General features: G+C 36.9%; 1 protein-coding gene across 3 annotated transcripts in view; it reads left to right on the top strand.

The window, feature by feature from the left end:
* The window catches only part of LOC139971201 (sodium/calcium exchanger 3-like), a 148,146-nt gene that overhangs the window by 70,671 nt on the left and 59,468 nt on the right, over positions 1 to 18,007 (top strand). The gene's annotated exons all lie outside the window — the stretch shown is intronic.

Below are 18,007 nucleotides of genomic sequence, written 5' to 3'. Positions count from 1 at the left end.
CTATACATCTTCGCACTTGTAAAGCAATTTGTCAAATTTGTATAATATCTGGCTGTCATACCAGATAAATTATGCCGTGCATTTTAAAGCCAGTGTACAAGTTCTGTTGTTTGCCAATGTCTGTGAGATTTACCAAGCCTTCTGATGTATCGCTCAAAATAATGATCGCAGTGGGACGCTATAGCCACGCCCAAGACCAAGCGATGGTGCTGTCCTATCGGTCCTATCTACTTTCGCGAGAATTCACAAGGGCACAAATTAGCTGTAGTGAGTTGATCACTAGTAGTGTTATAAAGTTTTGTATTGTCATGATTGAAGAAGAGATGTTTGGACACATTTTTCAAGGTTCCAAGTCAGACCCATCATTTCAAGCACCTTAAATTGTGTTTTCAAAAGCCCTTTTTTTACGTCCAGCCAAAATACGCAAGCAGAAACTTGAACTTACAGTCAACCACCCAGCATGTTCATCAGAGGTGTTTGCGTGCTTGTGAGCACTTTCACACGATTGTGGTGTATTGATTCAGAGACCTGTAAATCGTGCAGATTAGGCACATCAAAAGATTGATACAACAGCACCCTTTGTTTAAGCAGTGGGAGCCCCATTGATCAAGAGGAAACACTCGGTTGAACTCTAACGAGTAATGAATGATTCCAATCGATCCCTGAAAAGTTTATTGCACTAATTATCTCGTATCAATATTATTACGTTTTATAATCACCGATCTGAAACCTTCCAAGTTTTGTTTACTTTCTGTCCATGAGGAGTCCAGCTAACGAACTGCACTGTTGTGGGTTTTTTTAGTATGACATAGTAAAGTGACATCGAAAAGTGACCAAATTGGACGCTAAAGTACAAAAAATAAATGCCATCATTAGTTCAGTAATGAGTGTATATTTCTTTTTCAGATTAGATTGAAATAGTCTTTGAATTATGTTAAATGTCTGTATCAGTTGCATTACCGAACTGGCGGCAATGTGCTGTGCCATCTAATTTCAGTGAGGATCATGTTTTGGTGGTTTGAAGGAAATCAGGTTACTGCACTTTTTAAGTATGCCTAACTTGTAGAACCTGTAACGATGATGGGAGAAGACTTAATCCTTAAAATCATTCGCGACTGATCTCTAATTTTATTCTGAGAAAAGCAAATGCTTTAGGCTTTGACAAGCTGTAGATAATGTCTACATGTATGAAATTTATTTCAATAAGTATTTTAGACTGAATTGCAAGTGTCCATGTTATTCCTGGAACAATATCAACCCCAAAAGATGTCATTATTAGTCAAAACTGTTGTAAACACAGGAGGCAGATATTCTTGTGGATGTTTTTGTCTTACATTTTCAAACAAACAACTTTACTCAGTATGGATGGGTTGACATGTTACTGAAACATATTGTAATCAGTATACCAGTAACTGTTCAAGGAACATAAATATGGGTATCTTTGTAGCTGTCTTATTTCAATGGCTACTTGAATAAATCTTTGAGATTTACGTGAGTACTTGGTGAGGATTTAGATACAAAGCATTGTTCCCAGTACTATGCTCATCTCTCAAGCTTTGGCATGGAAGTTGATAAAGGTTTGCTGTATGGTTAACGTTAGAATAGAAACTTATGAGTTGGGTCGAGGGCATGCTAAACATGATATCTAATAATAGCCTTTCAATAAAATCTGGCCTGCGAGTGGATTGATAGTGTATGGCCTGACCAGAACGGATTAACTCTATTTACTGTGTGTGTGTGTGGGGGGGGGGGGGAGCTGATCATGCCATTTATGGTAACCTTTGATCAATTGTGAGAATATTATGGACTTGTATTGAAGCAAACTGCGGATGGTGGTGGAAATTACCAATTTAGGGTCCTTCGCTTCGAACTCACAAGTTATAAATGAGGATGCAAGAGTGTTCTTGCGTTGAAACAATGGCTGACAATTTATTACAAACTCTTACAATATGAAAATGTATATATGAATAAATCATGATACATGACAATATTATGGCTTAATAAACTCTTTACTATCTTATTAAAACTATCCTTACTCTGGGAAAACTTATACTCGAAACTATGAAATATTAATAAGACATGAATACAATTGAAGAATCAATACCCGCAATACATACAAAATGTATAATGAACATAATGAAATAATCTGCACTTGGAAATAATACAAAACGTTTGCCAACAGACGAGGACTTTTAAGGCCCGGTCACACTACAGCGATATTTTATCGGAATACGGTCCGATTTTTCCGATTGTAGGCCGAAGAGTGAGGTTTGTGGTAGTGAATGTAATGAATGCAGTGGAATATTCGAATACCTACTCCAAATCTGAGGGGTTCTGGAACGGACTACATTCTGAAGTGATGTCACATCGAAAAACGATAAAAATCGGAAGAGTAATCGGATAGCTATTCGATAAAAGGAAACAGAGTCAATGTCAAAAGTTAGGAGAGGGCTATTCCACATCGGAATGGCTCAACAGATAGCAAATCAGGTCCTTTATCACTGTGGCTAGAAGACCCGAACGAAAAACTGGCTGTTTCGATTCCTCCGGGAAAATGCGGTAGTATTCCGATAAAAAATCGGTATAGTGTGACCGGGCCTTTAGCACCTTCATAATGGTCAGGGCAACACATGCCAGCTGCAACCCATTACAGGAATTTTCACCATACTGTTCCTAGACAGCAGGAATTTTCACCTCCTGAACCCACAAACTCTCAAGAGTCTTGTCACTCTATAGCTGTCCAGAATGGCTAAGATTAAAGGACAATCTCTGAGACAATAACTTTTAAACAACAGTAGCAATAATGTTCAAAATACAAAATACGAACACGCCCTTTACACCACGAGCAGTACAATACTAAAATACAGGTACAATAATCAACTGTCAATAATCAGTACAATGCAATACACTTAACTGTCAATAAATTTCTGTAAACTAAAACCCAACCTAACCGGTACTGTAACACTACAGTATAAAAGTACGCAATAAATGAAATGAATAGCACCCACATGCTTAATGATAAACACATGCTACGAACCCGCAGGACTAAGGTCCAAAAACACAACCTAACAAATGTACTTTGTACAGTAGAGTACAACCTAGCCAAACACTTAAAACTACAATTCAATTAACTAACAATGGGGTACGAACAGCATATCTGAACAATATTTACGAATTAAACTCTTACTAAACTGGGTACAACTCGCTCGCAAAAAAGAAGAAGACTCTACGCTCGCGGACATCGAGAACGTGGACATCAAGACTCCATCTCTCGCCAACCAGCTCGCTATATAGTATGTACTGAACCGCCATCTTGGAAAACCAGTGGCTTCGAGCCTGAAGCCGATAACCATCCAAAACCTGAGGCATCCTGCCTCTAAGAAGGGGGACATCTCCTTCCTGACTCCAGACAGTCCAGATATAGGTACAGTAACTCTGGGCTATTTACGACCCCAGATTAATAAATATTAACAAAATACGAAAGGGATAACGAGGCGAACCCCGGAGCTCTGCACAGACGCTGTTAAGCCATATCACGGCGGGTGCAGAACTCGCAAATGCACGTGCAAAAGCTATGAACACAAACTAACGCTGAAAACTGACTATTACATAACACATGTAAATATTCATAGGGTGCACACAACAAAATTTCACTTCACTACAGTATCCTCATCTCATTCTTACTCCTAATTATTATTCCATCCTAGCTGCTTTCTCCTTTCACCCGGTCTTAATAATTTTCCCAGACAACACAGCCACGTGTTGTGTTATTTTTTATACCATATATACGTTGCAACCCGACGCTGTGTGCGTACGCAGCTTGCTCTATACCTTTTTTGTCTTGTTATTCGTTACGAGATTCCTCGTTGATTAGTTGGATGATTATTGGATTCTGTTCAAGGCTTCCTACTGTGTAACAAGATTTCAAACCGCTCAATTTGCACATAGAGGTCAGCATTATATCTAAATCAACACTTTATTGAGGGGTGGATTGTTTGATAAAACTGCCCAGTGGTGAAAAAATTCAATTACTGTTCTACCATGAATCCATTCGAGACACCAGTGGGCTTTACGAAAAGTTGTCGTGCAATGTCAGATTATGCGTTGCGAGCGTTTAAATGATGTATTTATAGAAGCACTTCTCCTGGAGGCAAGCTAGTATCAGCTGCTGTGAGTCTGCTAAAGCCAGCATGTACGTGTAGTGTCTGATAGGAAATATTCATAGATGGCAGATGGGATATGTGACTCTGTTTAGTTTTAATAACGAAATTTATGAAACCGGCATGTTTTTGAGTAGCAAAAGAAGAAGGGGGGAAAAAAAACCTCATGCATGTGTAATAGGAAAGCAGATCAGTAAAATTGGTTGTTTGCATATTCGGTGGGTTTAAGTGTGGAGTAATAAAAATCACCTCAACAAAAGTGAGAGAACGTTGATATGATATCAATAAATAATGAAAACACATCATGGGAGTTTCTCTGTATTTTTGAGTAGTAGCACATATAAGTGTGTAGACTTTTATCATACATCGGGATGTACACAACTTGGCCGACGAAACACTCCATCAATGCCGGAAAATTCCAGATGCAGGTCGCAGTGATGTATCTAGAACAAGACATCTTTATCCAGTTGGCAAAAATTTGGGAAGAAAGTGGGGGGAAAAAATCAGGAAAATCATGGGTTTGAAAGTCTAGTGGCTGTTGGTTTAGAAACTGGGAGTATAAGCACCTCCCATTGGGTAATCTACTTCACTGTCGAGAAATACAAATTGTGGCTTTCAGATGAAAACTGTTACAGTTTAGTAATTAAACAGAACTATGTCAAGCACAGTTGTCAATATACTAAAGGCCTGTATTTTAAGAGTCAAGATTGACACAAATTAAACCATTCTTCCTCGGGAGGGAAAGAAAACACATTTGGAAGCATTGAAAGGAAGTTATAGAAATACCATGGACTTCTGTATTAAACATGGATATGCATAATTTAGTTTGTTTTATCTTCATGAAAGCATGTTATTAAACTTACACTGTACTAGAACAAAACAAATCTGGGAGAATAATGTTGATAAGTTAACCGAAAATTGCTATCTATTTGGCACTCATGAACACCTTCAATAAGAAAAAGGTAAACAAGGGCAAAAAAATCTGCTTCTTGAATTTATTTCAGTGAATTTATTTTATTGATAAAAGCTAAAACAATTTAGTTTGTTAAATATCAAATAATGACTGTAATGAGTCCAAAAATGTTGAACGTTGATAATTTGTATTTTCCATTTGCTTTGACATTGGAAAATGTATCTGGGAGAGGGGGGGGGGACAAAATGTAGAGAATTTATACAGATGCACTAACACCACTCTTGCATCATTTACCTTCACTCGGTGGATAAAAAAATGTAGGAAATTGTCTTAGTTTGATCAATAAACATCTCTCAGGACTTAGGTTAATTGTAAATTGAAGATTGTTCACAAAACTTTATTCAAACACTATATTAAAAGCTGGAAGCTGCATTCTCATTATGAGGAACTTGTACATGTGACATTGGCTTTGAAATTATGAAAATTCATATTTTTCAAGGCAACGTCTAGATCTCCATCAGATGGATTCTGCATTTTGTCTCTGTCGTCGCTGTTCTATCTTGTCTAGCATCTGGTCTAGCTAGACGTCCATTGCATATAAACCTCTGTCTCAATATGCAGTCCACTCTCGCTGTCCTATCTTGTCTAGCATCTGGTCTAGCTAGACGTCCATCGCATAGAAACCTCTGTCTAAGTATGCAGTCCGCTCTGCACTGAAACGCGACCTGAAACCGAAACCCTGCAGTTCAAAAGCTAATATTTCCGCATCAGTCGATGGCGTTCTAGGTCAGTTAACTCTGACTCCATATACATCAATATAATAAATCACTTTTTTCATTTAGTGTATTAGGCCTAAAGTCTATCATATCTAGCTGTGCAAAGAGACATTAATGCTGCCTTTGCAGATATAGAAAGGAAAGCTCTTCTGTTGGTTAGTAAAAGAAATAATCAGTAATTAATTTCTGTGATGCTGACACAGCTTGCAAAGGGAAGTACAGCTAGCTCAGTAAGGATTGTCTGCACCACAATCTTTAGGTTTCTGCTTCCTCAGGGAACATATCCTGAATCGCTTGGTTGGAAAGGCGACAGGAAACACTCAGACAGACCTGATGAGAGGCGGGGGGGGGGGCTGTTCAGAGATGGTTAGTGGGGCATGAACTAGGGGGTCCTGGAAACATGGGATACAGATAGAATAAAGTATTAATTTGTGACAATTGTTCAATTAATAAAAATGAAAGGCTCGTAAAGAGGGGACCTGGTGACATCATTTTCCTCTCAGGCCCTACCTGGATGTTGACACCCCTGCATTTAGTTGACGAGTTGGATGAGAGTAGGAGGAACAGGAAAGATAGTAAGCTGTGTGCTGATGCATGCTAAGCCAGCAATACTTACCAAAGGTAGGCTAAGAATAAGCTGGCCATCATCCAGGGTCCTTGCACAGAGAGTAAACTGTGTGCTGATGCATGCTAACGCAGAAATGCTCACCAAAGGTAGGCTTGGTATGAGCTGGCCATATGCCACATTCAACATTTTAATCTACATATCATATAGGAATGCATCGGTTATTACATCGCATGCCAATTACATACAATCATATTTTCGTGTTATTACCCTTCCATATCAGTTACAATTTTGCGGGAAGTCGTTACAATAATAATGATTATAATATAAGTTTAACCATTGAAAAACACATTGCAATTTATTTTTCTTTCAAAAAAAATTCTCCTCATAGTGCCCGAATTTTCACCAACATATTTGCTTGGGGGGGCTGCAGCCCCCCCCCCCGCCTCTTACGCCTATGTTTATAACCTTTCTTTCCTTTGTATTTTGAGATCCAAAATATTGCATTTTCTTCACTTTAATGTGCACTTAGTTATGCAGCAAATAATATTTTATGTCATAGAAGGGCTGCACCATGCATCTACTTTTTGTTGATCTTTAAAGTTGGAATGAATTTAATACAACCTTGAAAAATAATGCAACTGTTTGACAGCCCTGGATGTTATGTTTTGATATAGTAGGCTATCTTGGTATAATCAAAACAATCTAATATTGAGTGATATACTCTGAAATTAAGCTCACAATTCAAATATGTTGCTTTAACTGTACTGTGTAGCCTATTGTACTGTATATCTGACTTGTAGCCCACAAAACTGGCTTGGTTTTTGGATATTTGTGATTGCATATTTGTAGAGTAGATTCTGCAAAGTGTCTTAAATGTCATTTAAATGGTTTGGACTTGGGTTCTGTGACATAGTGCATAATATATTAGACTTAAAATAAACTGAAAAAGATAATTCTTCTATGTGGATGCTTTACACAATACCAGCATATCTGTCAGGAATTGCTATTTCCCTGGAACTAAATATTATATCATATTGTTATTTAATCTTTGGGTGTGTTGTCCTGGAATTGATCCCAGAAAAAGATGGTTTTAACTTACACTTGTAAATGTAGGCAAGAAAAGCAAGACTAGCTATTTCATCAATCGTGCATATATTTTGTCCCTCAGGCTGTTTATCATGTCTCTTCTGTCCCATTAGAGGTGTATTTGAATAGCCGTCCTTAGTCATAACCGTTCATCGCGCCGATCAAAACATCAAGCCGTGCTCAATGTTCAGACATTTGCAAACACTAGATGTGTAAGAATAGAGAAACTTGATATCACTATGAGTATACAGTCATTTGCCAGTTCAAATTAAAGTCTTAAATGCGCATAATTAATTGAGCCCATCATGCTTCCATCAACTGGAACGTTGGTGCCATCATGCAGTCGGTGGCAAATTCAATTAAAAATATGCAGAGCACTCTAGTTAGCATGCATGACATCAGGGCAGAAGACCATTTTAATACCCAGCTACTCATTATTGTTTGTTGTTTACAAGTGTTTAAATTGTTATTATCTGTAATGTTGCGGAGAACTTTTGATGGAAGGCTGCATGGAGCAATACAGTACTGATTTCGCTTAACTCCCGTTGAAAAAAAATCAACGATCGATAACAAACGTTGAAAATCGATAAAAATCGTTGAAAATCGGTTAAAAACGAATAATTTCGTTGACAAGATTTAGACTACTGCGGGCACGGTTGTCAACGAAGTTTCAACGAAATTTCCACGAAAGTTATCGCAATCGAAAACCGCAAAGGCAATTCTAGACATATCAAGGTTGTGACTTGCGTTGAATCCTTAGTTTTACTACAGCCGTTTTCAGACTCTACCAGAAGTTGCCGAGGAATATTACAAATGTTACAAAAGTTTGATTGTAATTGTAGATAGAGTAAGTTCTGTACTAGGTGTTTGAAAAATGATTTGGCTATGATAATAAAAAACTAGTCTTGATCGATCGTAATAAGCACATTCTACGACTCTTAAGTTATAGGCTAGTATTTACCTAAGATAAGTTTAAGTTAACTCACCAAGGAACGCAGCGTCAGAAAAACAAGAAAAAAAAAAAATATCCACAATGAAACAGTCGTAGCTGGATATCAAAGAGATTTTTATTTCCAATAAATTCCTGTGTTACTGACGAACTACAGTACCGTTTACTACGAACCGCGCTCACTTTCGAACTTTTCTGAGAGCGCATTCCGTCCATAAAATCTTCTTTTTTTTTTGGGACGTTATTGTTATTTTCCCCCTAACCCAAAGTTGCCCGCGAATGCAGATGGACTGCCCTGGTAATTAAGGTCGCAGCCTGGGTCTGGGTCACCTACAGTTTGCTGCTTACATGTGAATTCCCTACCCTGGATATCCCCAGCGACAAAACTTTTTGAGAGGCTTAGTCCAATCAGAAACCTGGTTTTGTCAAATTCACGCCTACCATCTGTTATTTAGCATAGTATTTATCTTCGTGGGGGGTTAAGCACTGCAGAACCTTCATGGCTGGCTGCCTCTAGAAGCAAACATTTTTTTACCCCTACTGTTCGTAATGGAATGGATGTAACCTGTAACTAAGTTAACTGAAAACCAAATATTCATTCATATATATATAAGTAGAACAATCCAGCAGGGATAGAAAGTTTATCTTGAATGAACCAATCAGAAGTCGTGCTATTAATAAAACTTGAAAACACCTGGCTAGCAAGAGAGTTGCAAACAATTGTTTCCATGACTACTAAGAAAATAAAGCAGTGGCTTGGGGCCCACCGTTGGGGAGAATCTGGGGAAAATGAATATATTATTTTCATTGCTTATTTGAGTATTGTATATTGGGCAGAGCTGATCAAATTACTGGGGAGGGCTTTCAACTGGCCTGACGGCATGTAAATTTAATTTAATGAGAAGGGGTGTTTTTATGAGTCTCCCGGTATGCGTCACATGAGAAGTACATGTTTTGTTTTTCGGTTTTATCATCGTTTTTCAAGTGGAGCAGCTCATAAAATCATATATATATTTGAATATCCTTCCTTAGTTTTACTAATCGGGAATGTTTGATAAGGCGTGCAATGCATCGTTCGAAAAAGGTAACTTTTAAGTAGAATTGAAAATGAACGACATAAAACAATATCTGTGAAGCGTGTGGAGCACAACTTGGAATATTCGTTGTGAAAGAAAACATAGCAAATGATGCTTATTGCGTACAGTAAATAAATTTCGTGGAACTGGTATAGCGAAATTACGTACTGCAGCTTACGTCAGAGAAGCTCATAAATGACACAGGTGGATAGAGCGCATCAAAATTCGGTTTAGAAAATCCCTCTACAGCCGACAAAAGTCGATATCTCCTTCCGTTTTCGGGTTATAAGCGATTTTGTGTTTTTGTGATATGGTTTTTAGTATATTTTCATTCAATAACGTCGTTTTAGGGTGTGACCTAACAGATATTTCGCTAACCGTTTCACCATATCGCCTGCCGGTCGGTTAAACGCCGTTTCCCGATCGCGGCTTATTCGACGCACCGTCACTCAACTTTTAATGAAAATAGGACATTATGAGTACAATAATTAAGGTTTTTTTTCCAGCAGGTAACAATTCAGGCAACAAGACAACGATCAATGTATGTTAATTACTAATTAGGCCCAATTATATTGCGAACCTTTCGTGTAATAATCGCTGAAAAGAATAACACACATGATCAGTATTCGTGGTCTTCAGAAGTTCAGATCTCTGAATTTATACAACTCGGCCTTTGGCAACATCGTAACTTTTGAAGAAAAAAAAACAATATGTTTGTCTATCTATCACAAGATTTTAAACAAAAACTCGCCTAAATTAGCAAACTTACCAACCTTTCCTGCATACTTATTAAAAGTCATGTTATAAGAAAACAAATTACGCACGCACGTGTTGTGCGATGGGTTGTAAAAATCAAGTTGAAACTGGTTTGAGCAGCCTCCGATTTCATTTTCTTTCTCTTGTGTCACAGAAATGATACAGTACCTTACATTTGATACAAAAGTTTTAAGTTACTTCAAAAACAGCTTCTCAAAATTTGTGTCGCAATCGCGTTCCGCAGTACCATTCATAATTGCATATAACATCAAAATTTACACTCGGCGTCCAGATGGCGGGAGATGTAACATCATGTTCAATGTGTTGTGTCGTTCCCATGGTGCGATGAACTTGGGCAAAGTTCAATGACCTACTTATGTTCTGTGACCAATGTCAGTGGGAATTATGTGTGTAAAATCTCGGAGTTTTCTATGTGTTAAATATATAAAGAAGTTTTACATAAGCGGAGCGAATTTTAGGGCGGCTCGTTGATTGTGAGGAAGCACTTATCTAAGCATCAATATTTGTGAAAAATATCGTAAGTTTTTCATTTTCATTCATTTTCTTTTATGTTTGCCGCAATCCCGCCCGCAATGCATGCACAGCATAATACCATGTGAAAAAATGGCTGTACACGTGCGGACCTGAGAGAGCAAACTGGCCTTGTGTTGTTAATGTTATGACGGTACTTTCTAGAACGACTATTTGCGTCTTTTGGGGTCAACATATTTTCACACGGGATTTCGATGTACACGGGTGATATATGTCGCAAATATAAACTGAGAAAACGAATTGACGACACTATCATGAGCTCATGACTATTGGCCTACTACTTTAGTTATATTGAACACATTATTCATGCCTAAAACAACGTTTTTCTGTGTTTTTTTTATAAATATTTTGCATTACATTACTCAGTTCTTCACATATTTTAAAATAATTTTCATGTTTAAAAAGGAAACAAAATAGAAAAAAAGAAAAAGAAAAAACGCCTTTTTGAAAAATGGAAGCGTCCTCGCAGAATGGGCGGGGCATCTTTATTTTGCTTCAAGTAACATGTTTTCGCTCGGAAACAAAGTTTCATACTTCAACTCTCATAAAAAACCAAATTTACATCTCTTAAAAATAACTATTTTTCGTAATCTGCAAGTAAACCAAGTTTATATGTCCATTCATTGTTATTTAAATGTTTAAACAGAACTTCAACTTATTTGGAAGGGTGCCTCGTTGTACATAGCTTGTACTGCAGCCTTAGTGACAGCCTGGCCAAGTTAAGACTTATGTCACTGTGTTTGGGGTTCACAGTCAGAAAACGTCCCCCGTCAGTTTAACTACATGTTTCTTTTGACTCATGCAAGCCTGAGAATGCTTTGTAAATATTCCCTCTTTCAAACGACTGTACCAAAGTCTAACTGATATTAATAAACGAAGTTACGCGTTTTCCGACGTTTCGCATAACCACATATTGACCTTCTATTTCGTTTAAAAAAGAATTTCAACGCATCGTTGAAAATTCCACGAAGGAAATGACTGAGATAACCAATCGTTAAAATTCGATAAAAATCGATAAAAATCGCGGAATTTCGATGAAAAACGAAGAATTTCGGTTATTTTTCTTTCAACGAATTTTAACGGGAGTTAAGCGAAATCAGTACTGTAGTCACAATATGGGCTCTCTTGATACAATGGCCACCTAATAAAGTTTGTATTCCACTGATAGACAATGTGACACTTTTTATAGATGGGAAAATTATTCTCAATATCACACTCCTAAATTACTCCAAATATAGCTTATATTTCACAAGATATAAGCGCTTCTTAATACACCAGTGAGTAGATTATATTATGTTATTTGCGATGGTATGATGGCAGAAATTCTTCAAACTTGATTTTTACTTCAATTCTTGTTACACAAGTTTAATATTACTTGCTTCCTCACTTACATGTCTCCCCGCAACAACTGCACCCTCACTCGACTGTGTCTAGAGTGACCTGGTAACCTTTGACCTGGTTACCTTTGCCACTGACCTCCCTCCCATTGTGACGTGTCACCTCAGGTCAACCTAAAGCTTTCTTCAACCTAAACCATTCAACCTAAACCAGGCTGCTTTTGTAGTCAGGTATAATCTCTCACCAGTATGCTTCTGTAAATTGTGTTTTTATTGGTAACCCTAGCGATCTACCATAACAAGGCCTTGAGTTGGACCAAACCATGAATTGTTTATCGAAGTGGATCCAAGTGACATCAAACAAGCTGTGTGGATGCCACAAAATTTCACCCGACGACGGTTGACATTGATGTATTTTACAGGTTATCGTCATCTTGGTAAATACTTAATACTGTTTATAGCAAGTACGAATTCACTACGTCCAGATGTGTGCATATAAAGTAAAGTATGAAGTGAGACACAAAGTTAGCTTTGAGATTTTGTAAACGGATAAAAATGTGTTGCTGTCAGTCCAGGATGTATCCTATATCAATTTTAAATATTTGAGAGATGAACTGTTAAACACCTGAGACTCATCAATTAAAGTGGTTACACAACCAATTCTAGCATCCAGACCAATTAGGTTAGTTCTCCAGTTGCAACAGAAAACTCAATAGGAAAATATGAGACCTCTATCGCCTCTATTAATGTGCAAACAACGCAGTACCAATTTGTCACGGAAAAATGGGGTTTGATGTGGGTGCTCTGTTGTTTACTGCTTGAAGTTGAAGTAACATGTTTTGGTTAAAATGTATGAAACAATGGATTAACATTAACACATTAAGGACCTGTAATGAAGAGCTGTCATAATCATTAAGTTCAGCCTTAAACAAACATTCCAGACATTTTGCATATTTTTTTTAAAGCTGAATAACTCTCAAAACCGGAATATTTAGCTATAGAATGAAACTTTATTATCAGTCAAATTTTTCTATAACATATCAGAAGAAAATTCTGCCTAAAGACATCCTTTAAAACGCAACTGTATACAAATGTCTCAGCAGGTGACTTTTCCAAACCTACGTCAGAGCAAAGCTTCTTTTAAAATCTGAATATATCTGGCATTGATAATCTGGCAATGATAATCTCCTTGAAATATTTTGATTTAATGGTTCTTTGAGAAGGGCTTCATGCATGCATGAGTTTACCTGTGTTATATATATGTAAATTCTTGCTGATACAGCATGTAGATACATTTAGTGCACATTTGGTAATGAAGGATTTCAAGGTTGTCTTTATCAAAATAAAGATAAAAAATTTCCTTCTTGCACAAACAAGACATAGCTTTACACTGATTTATTATTAGAAAAAAAGTCTGATATTGGGAATAATAGTAATAAATGCATCAAAATTTAGAATCCAAAACGTCAGCATCCAAAACGTTGTAAACAAGTTTTGTTAATGAGGGAGTTAAAAACAAAAAGAGAAATCTTTTTGTCATTAGAATGTATAAAATTTCTGTAAATTAAATACAAATGGAAGTTAGTTCATCAGTAAACCTGATCGCATTTGTCATTATAAATGTAAGTATTTTCGATGTTTGTCGTCAGGGTCAAATTCAGAGCTGCGCTGTTAGAAAATGAAATGCCCATCAAGGGAACTTTTTCTTATGCAGCACACTTGCCAAAGAGTGAGAGAGAGAGAGATTTAAAAAAAAAAAAATTAATCAACTGCGAAAAGATCTGTGTAGGTAACAGAGTAAACATTAAGAACAAGCAAGTCCATTTTGATGCTCCTTACCTCCTATTTACTTATGTATATCTCTATAAATTGCTTTCAATTATTATCTGGCAAAACTGCTAGTATAGGGGGCACTATCCCCTATTGATCTTCCTTCCTTCTTTGCCAGCCTGTTAGTTTTGGAGACATGTGTCTATTAGTAACTCAAGAAATCGTGCTATAGTTGAAACCCTGTAAACAGTTCAGTTGTCATAGATCTACATACAGTATTTGTGTTAAGCTGTATGTATACGTATCGTCTGTTCATAGTGCCTTGATATATATGAAGAAACTTGCTGGTATCCTTTGCTTCATGGGTTGAACAAAAATTACTGTGACAAAGCCATGAAATGTATCCCATTTTCTTCCCCTCCCCCAACTTAACTTTGTCTTTGTTTTTGACTTTTTGTTTATCATCTTATAAGCGTGGAAGTTGAAGTCTCTATTTTCATGACGGAAGTAACTTTAAGCATTGAGTCAATGTATTACGAGAAGGAACACTGATGTTGTGGTCCATAATAAGACAACTGGACTCGGCACTTCATTTTATGGTAAAAGGTATGAATGAAATTCTCAGAGCAGTGTTATTTTTTCCTAATAGGCATCTGCTGGCCTGGATAGAATAAAAAAAAATTTAAAAAAATTCATTTAAATTTTGTTTTTTTTAAAGAATTAAAAAAAAAAAATTGACTGATTGAACAGATCTGTTCTTGTAGTTATCCAACATATAAAGAAATCTTACACCCTCACTACAACTTTTCTAATCAGGATATCAACCATCTAGTGAATATTTTTTCCATAGTGTTTGCATTTCTTTTAGAGGAAACACACATTTGGTGCTATGATTGCCTCAGCACAAATGGTGTTGACCACTCACTCACTTAAATACCACGACAATAAGTCCTTGTAGTCAACTTTATCCTCTTTTAAGACAGCTAAATCGAATTAAAGTGATTTTTGTGGATAAAACACCATTGAAAATGAAATTATAGGATGACACAACGGAGCAAAGAATGGAAAAAATGCAAGTTACGTTTGCAGATGGCATGCCTCATCGTTAAGGGCACGCGGATATGGTATTACGTAATCGCAATACAAAGAAATACAAAGTGAGGGTTTCAAGTTTTCTTAGCCTGTTTCCAATTTGATGTCAAAATGATGAGGGATTCTCCTGTCCAATCAAATTGAATTTTACAAATGCTTTATGGAAAGAGATATAAATTATAAAACCGCTTGAAATGATTTGACCAGTGACACAGGGCAAAGAATTATTCCTCGTTTTTCGTGAGAGTAAGAGTTGTGTGTTTCCAATAGAAAATCATAGAATCACTTCTTGTTTAACTTGATGTCGATGAGGCCTTTCTCAAGATATGAGAATGAGACTGATCAACTGACAGTTTACCTTTATCAATGGTGAATAAAATGCGTTGATTTTCTTTATATGCTTCAAGGGCACGAGGGGTTCAGTTTCTGAGGAAATGTACCATCTGTGAGAGTGAATCACACAGTTAAGGGTGTGCACTAAACATTCCCATCTGCTCTCGTCCGATTCGGCTGCCAGTTACTGGCCGTTTGCGTCACAAATAAAATCACAACCCCCGACTTCCAGGTAACCGTCACATGGGTCCTGAGTGACTCACAGTTTGCTCGCATCATACGTAATGAGGTACTATAAGGACTTAACAGTGGAGATTTGTCAGCTGATTAAGAAGACACCAAAATATTCTGAAAACTTCTGATTTACATAATTTTCTCCTCTCATGCGTCGGCCTGTCTCCAGTCAACTTGTGCCCACCATGTCTGATCTACCAAACATACTAAGCTGGTAACAATTTTAGCACTGTGCTTCAAATGCCATATTCCGAACTCTGCTCACTTATTCCTCCTTCAGATTATATCCCTTCTCTGTATATAATACATAAATTTGCTCATAAGTTCCCAAATCGGTATTTTAAACGGTTTTAGAGATATGAAGTTTTTGCATGTTTTTAAACATGTAAAGAACCATCAGGGAGTGTCTCGCGCATTTTAGAATCGAAGATGAGCATTCATTACTGAGCAACTATCATTACAGTCAATAAAATCTAGAAGATTTGTCGTCATTTTCTTTATCCATCTTGTCTAACAAAAATCTCCAGGGATGGAAAAATCAAAACAGTTGATTTGACTCATTTATTGATGTTTTTGTCTTGCCTTCCCAGGGTGAAATCCTCTTTCTAAATGTCAATATCATCTACTTTGTTCACCCTGCTCTCATCCATCTTGTCGAAAGCACAGGTGTAAACTTGAAAGCAGATTTTTCTGCTCAATCACTTGATCTTGGAAATTTCATTTTTAACTGATCATGTACAAGTACCAGCCTAGCTGTTGTGTAATAGTTCTGGTTTTGTGTGTGAATTTACATGATTGGAACAGCGGCAGCATGTTATAACACTGAAGGCACTATACAGATACTTGAACTTCCTGAACACTCCTAAAACTTTTACAAATTCCTTGGATACCCTAGCTATAAGCAACTTAAGCATTACTATGTTTAGACAATATCCAATCTAGTATCAAGCTGACCAATCTGGCACTGAACTAAGTAAGCCTTTTTTTTCCTTTTTTTTTTTTAACCCAAGTGTCCAACGGTCTAGCTGACCCCGCACGATATAAAACAGTGGCTAAAACTTCAAATCCATTTTTTTTGGGGGGGGGGGGACAGTTACATCTCAGAAAAACTGGCAACCTTGCTTAAGCTGGCTGAAGTAGAGTATGCATGTTTATTTCAAATTTCATGTTGACAGAAATATCAGTATTATCATTTAAACCCGTCATCAGGTTTTTTTTGTGACTGATCTTGAACTAATGTTGTCACTTTAGTCCTATCTTCATATTGTCATGGTGATATTCGTTTCAGAATCAATACCAGACAGACTAATACTTTTGACTCACTGTCAAGTACCAGCAAAGGAAAATGGAAAAAAAACACCAGACCAAGCCAGACTGCAAAGTCAATATTTAATCTTTATGTTAAAAGTTTTGGGAATTAATTTCGATGAATTTGGTGTCTGCAGGGAATAAATAGGCCAACTCTATCAAGTATGTAATTAAAGACAGTTATGGATAAAACAAAATGTAAATTTATGTTGTGTGGCTGGCAAATTCACCAATGGCTTTAGGATTTACCCCTTACTCTCTAAATAATTCCCCCTGCCCGATTTGAAAACCTTGGATATTATTCTAGAAAAGATGGCTAAAAGATTGAGGATTTACCACGCAAGGTTCTTCTAATCGCCCCTCCCACGTACTTCCCCCACATCCCTCTAATCTAAAGAAAATTCATAATTATGTATAACGGTGAAACTTGGTATACATTTGAGTTGTGCCGCTTATGTAATTTCTTTGGTGGAAAGTTGTAAAACTTCAAATGCCATGCAGTAGTCAAATAATTGGACCTTAAAGAAACCCTATGCTATCCCTTGCAAATTCATGTTTGCATGTCCTTTCAGCATCAACTACCCCTCCCCTCCCCTCCCCTTCCCTTCCCATTCTAAATCTCACAGCTAGTGTCCACTTATGTTTAGAATGCGCCGGTAACCATAACAAAAAGTCCAAACTACATGTGTGCAAAGGAAACATGAAAGGTTTGGAATATTGATTCCATAAAAGCAGGATTGTTTAGCAACAACAGTAAAGATCGACCCAAAGACACTTCAGTTAACCTTGAACTTGTCTTCATCGGTGAAACTTAATTAATTCTGGTCGTGTCGCTTGTCACAAATTAGAGTGTCCATACATTTACATGACAAATTTTATTGTACTCGGTCTGCATATGCATTGGCTTAACATTTTTTTAACCCAACTATGTCCTACTTTCTATGAAAATTAGTTGTCAGAACTTATTGTAAATAAAGTTTCAACAAACATCATTGCAATTTCTGAAGCATATATGTACTGTATCAATATTATATATATATATATATATATATATATATATATATATATATATATATATATATATATGTATATATATA

Source organism: Apostichopus japonicus, chromosome 8, assembly GCF_037975245.1.
Source record: "Apostichopus japonicus isolate 1M-3 chromosome 8, ASM3797524v1, whole genome shotgun sequence".
Taxonomy (NCBI): domain Eukaryota; kingdom Metazoa; phylum Echinodermata; class Holothuroidea; order Aspidochirotida; family Stichopodidae; genus Apostichopus; species Apostichopus japonicus.
Note: the sequence above shows the minus strand (reverse complement) of the source record. Positions and strands in the feature narration are given on the sequence as shown.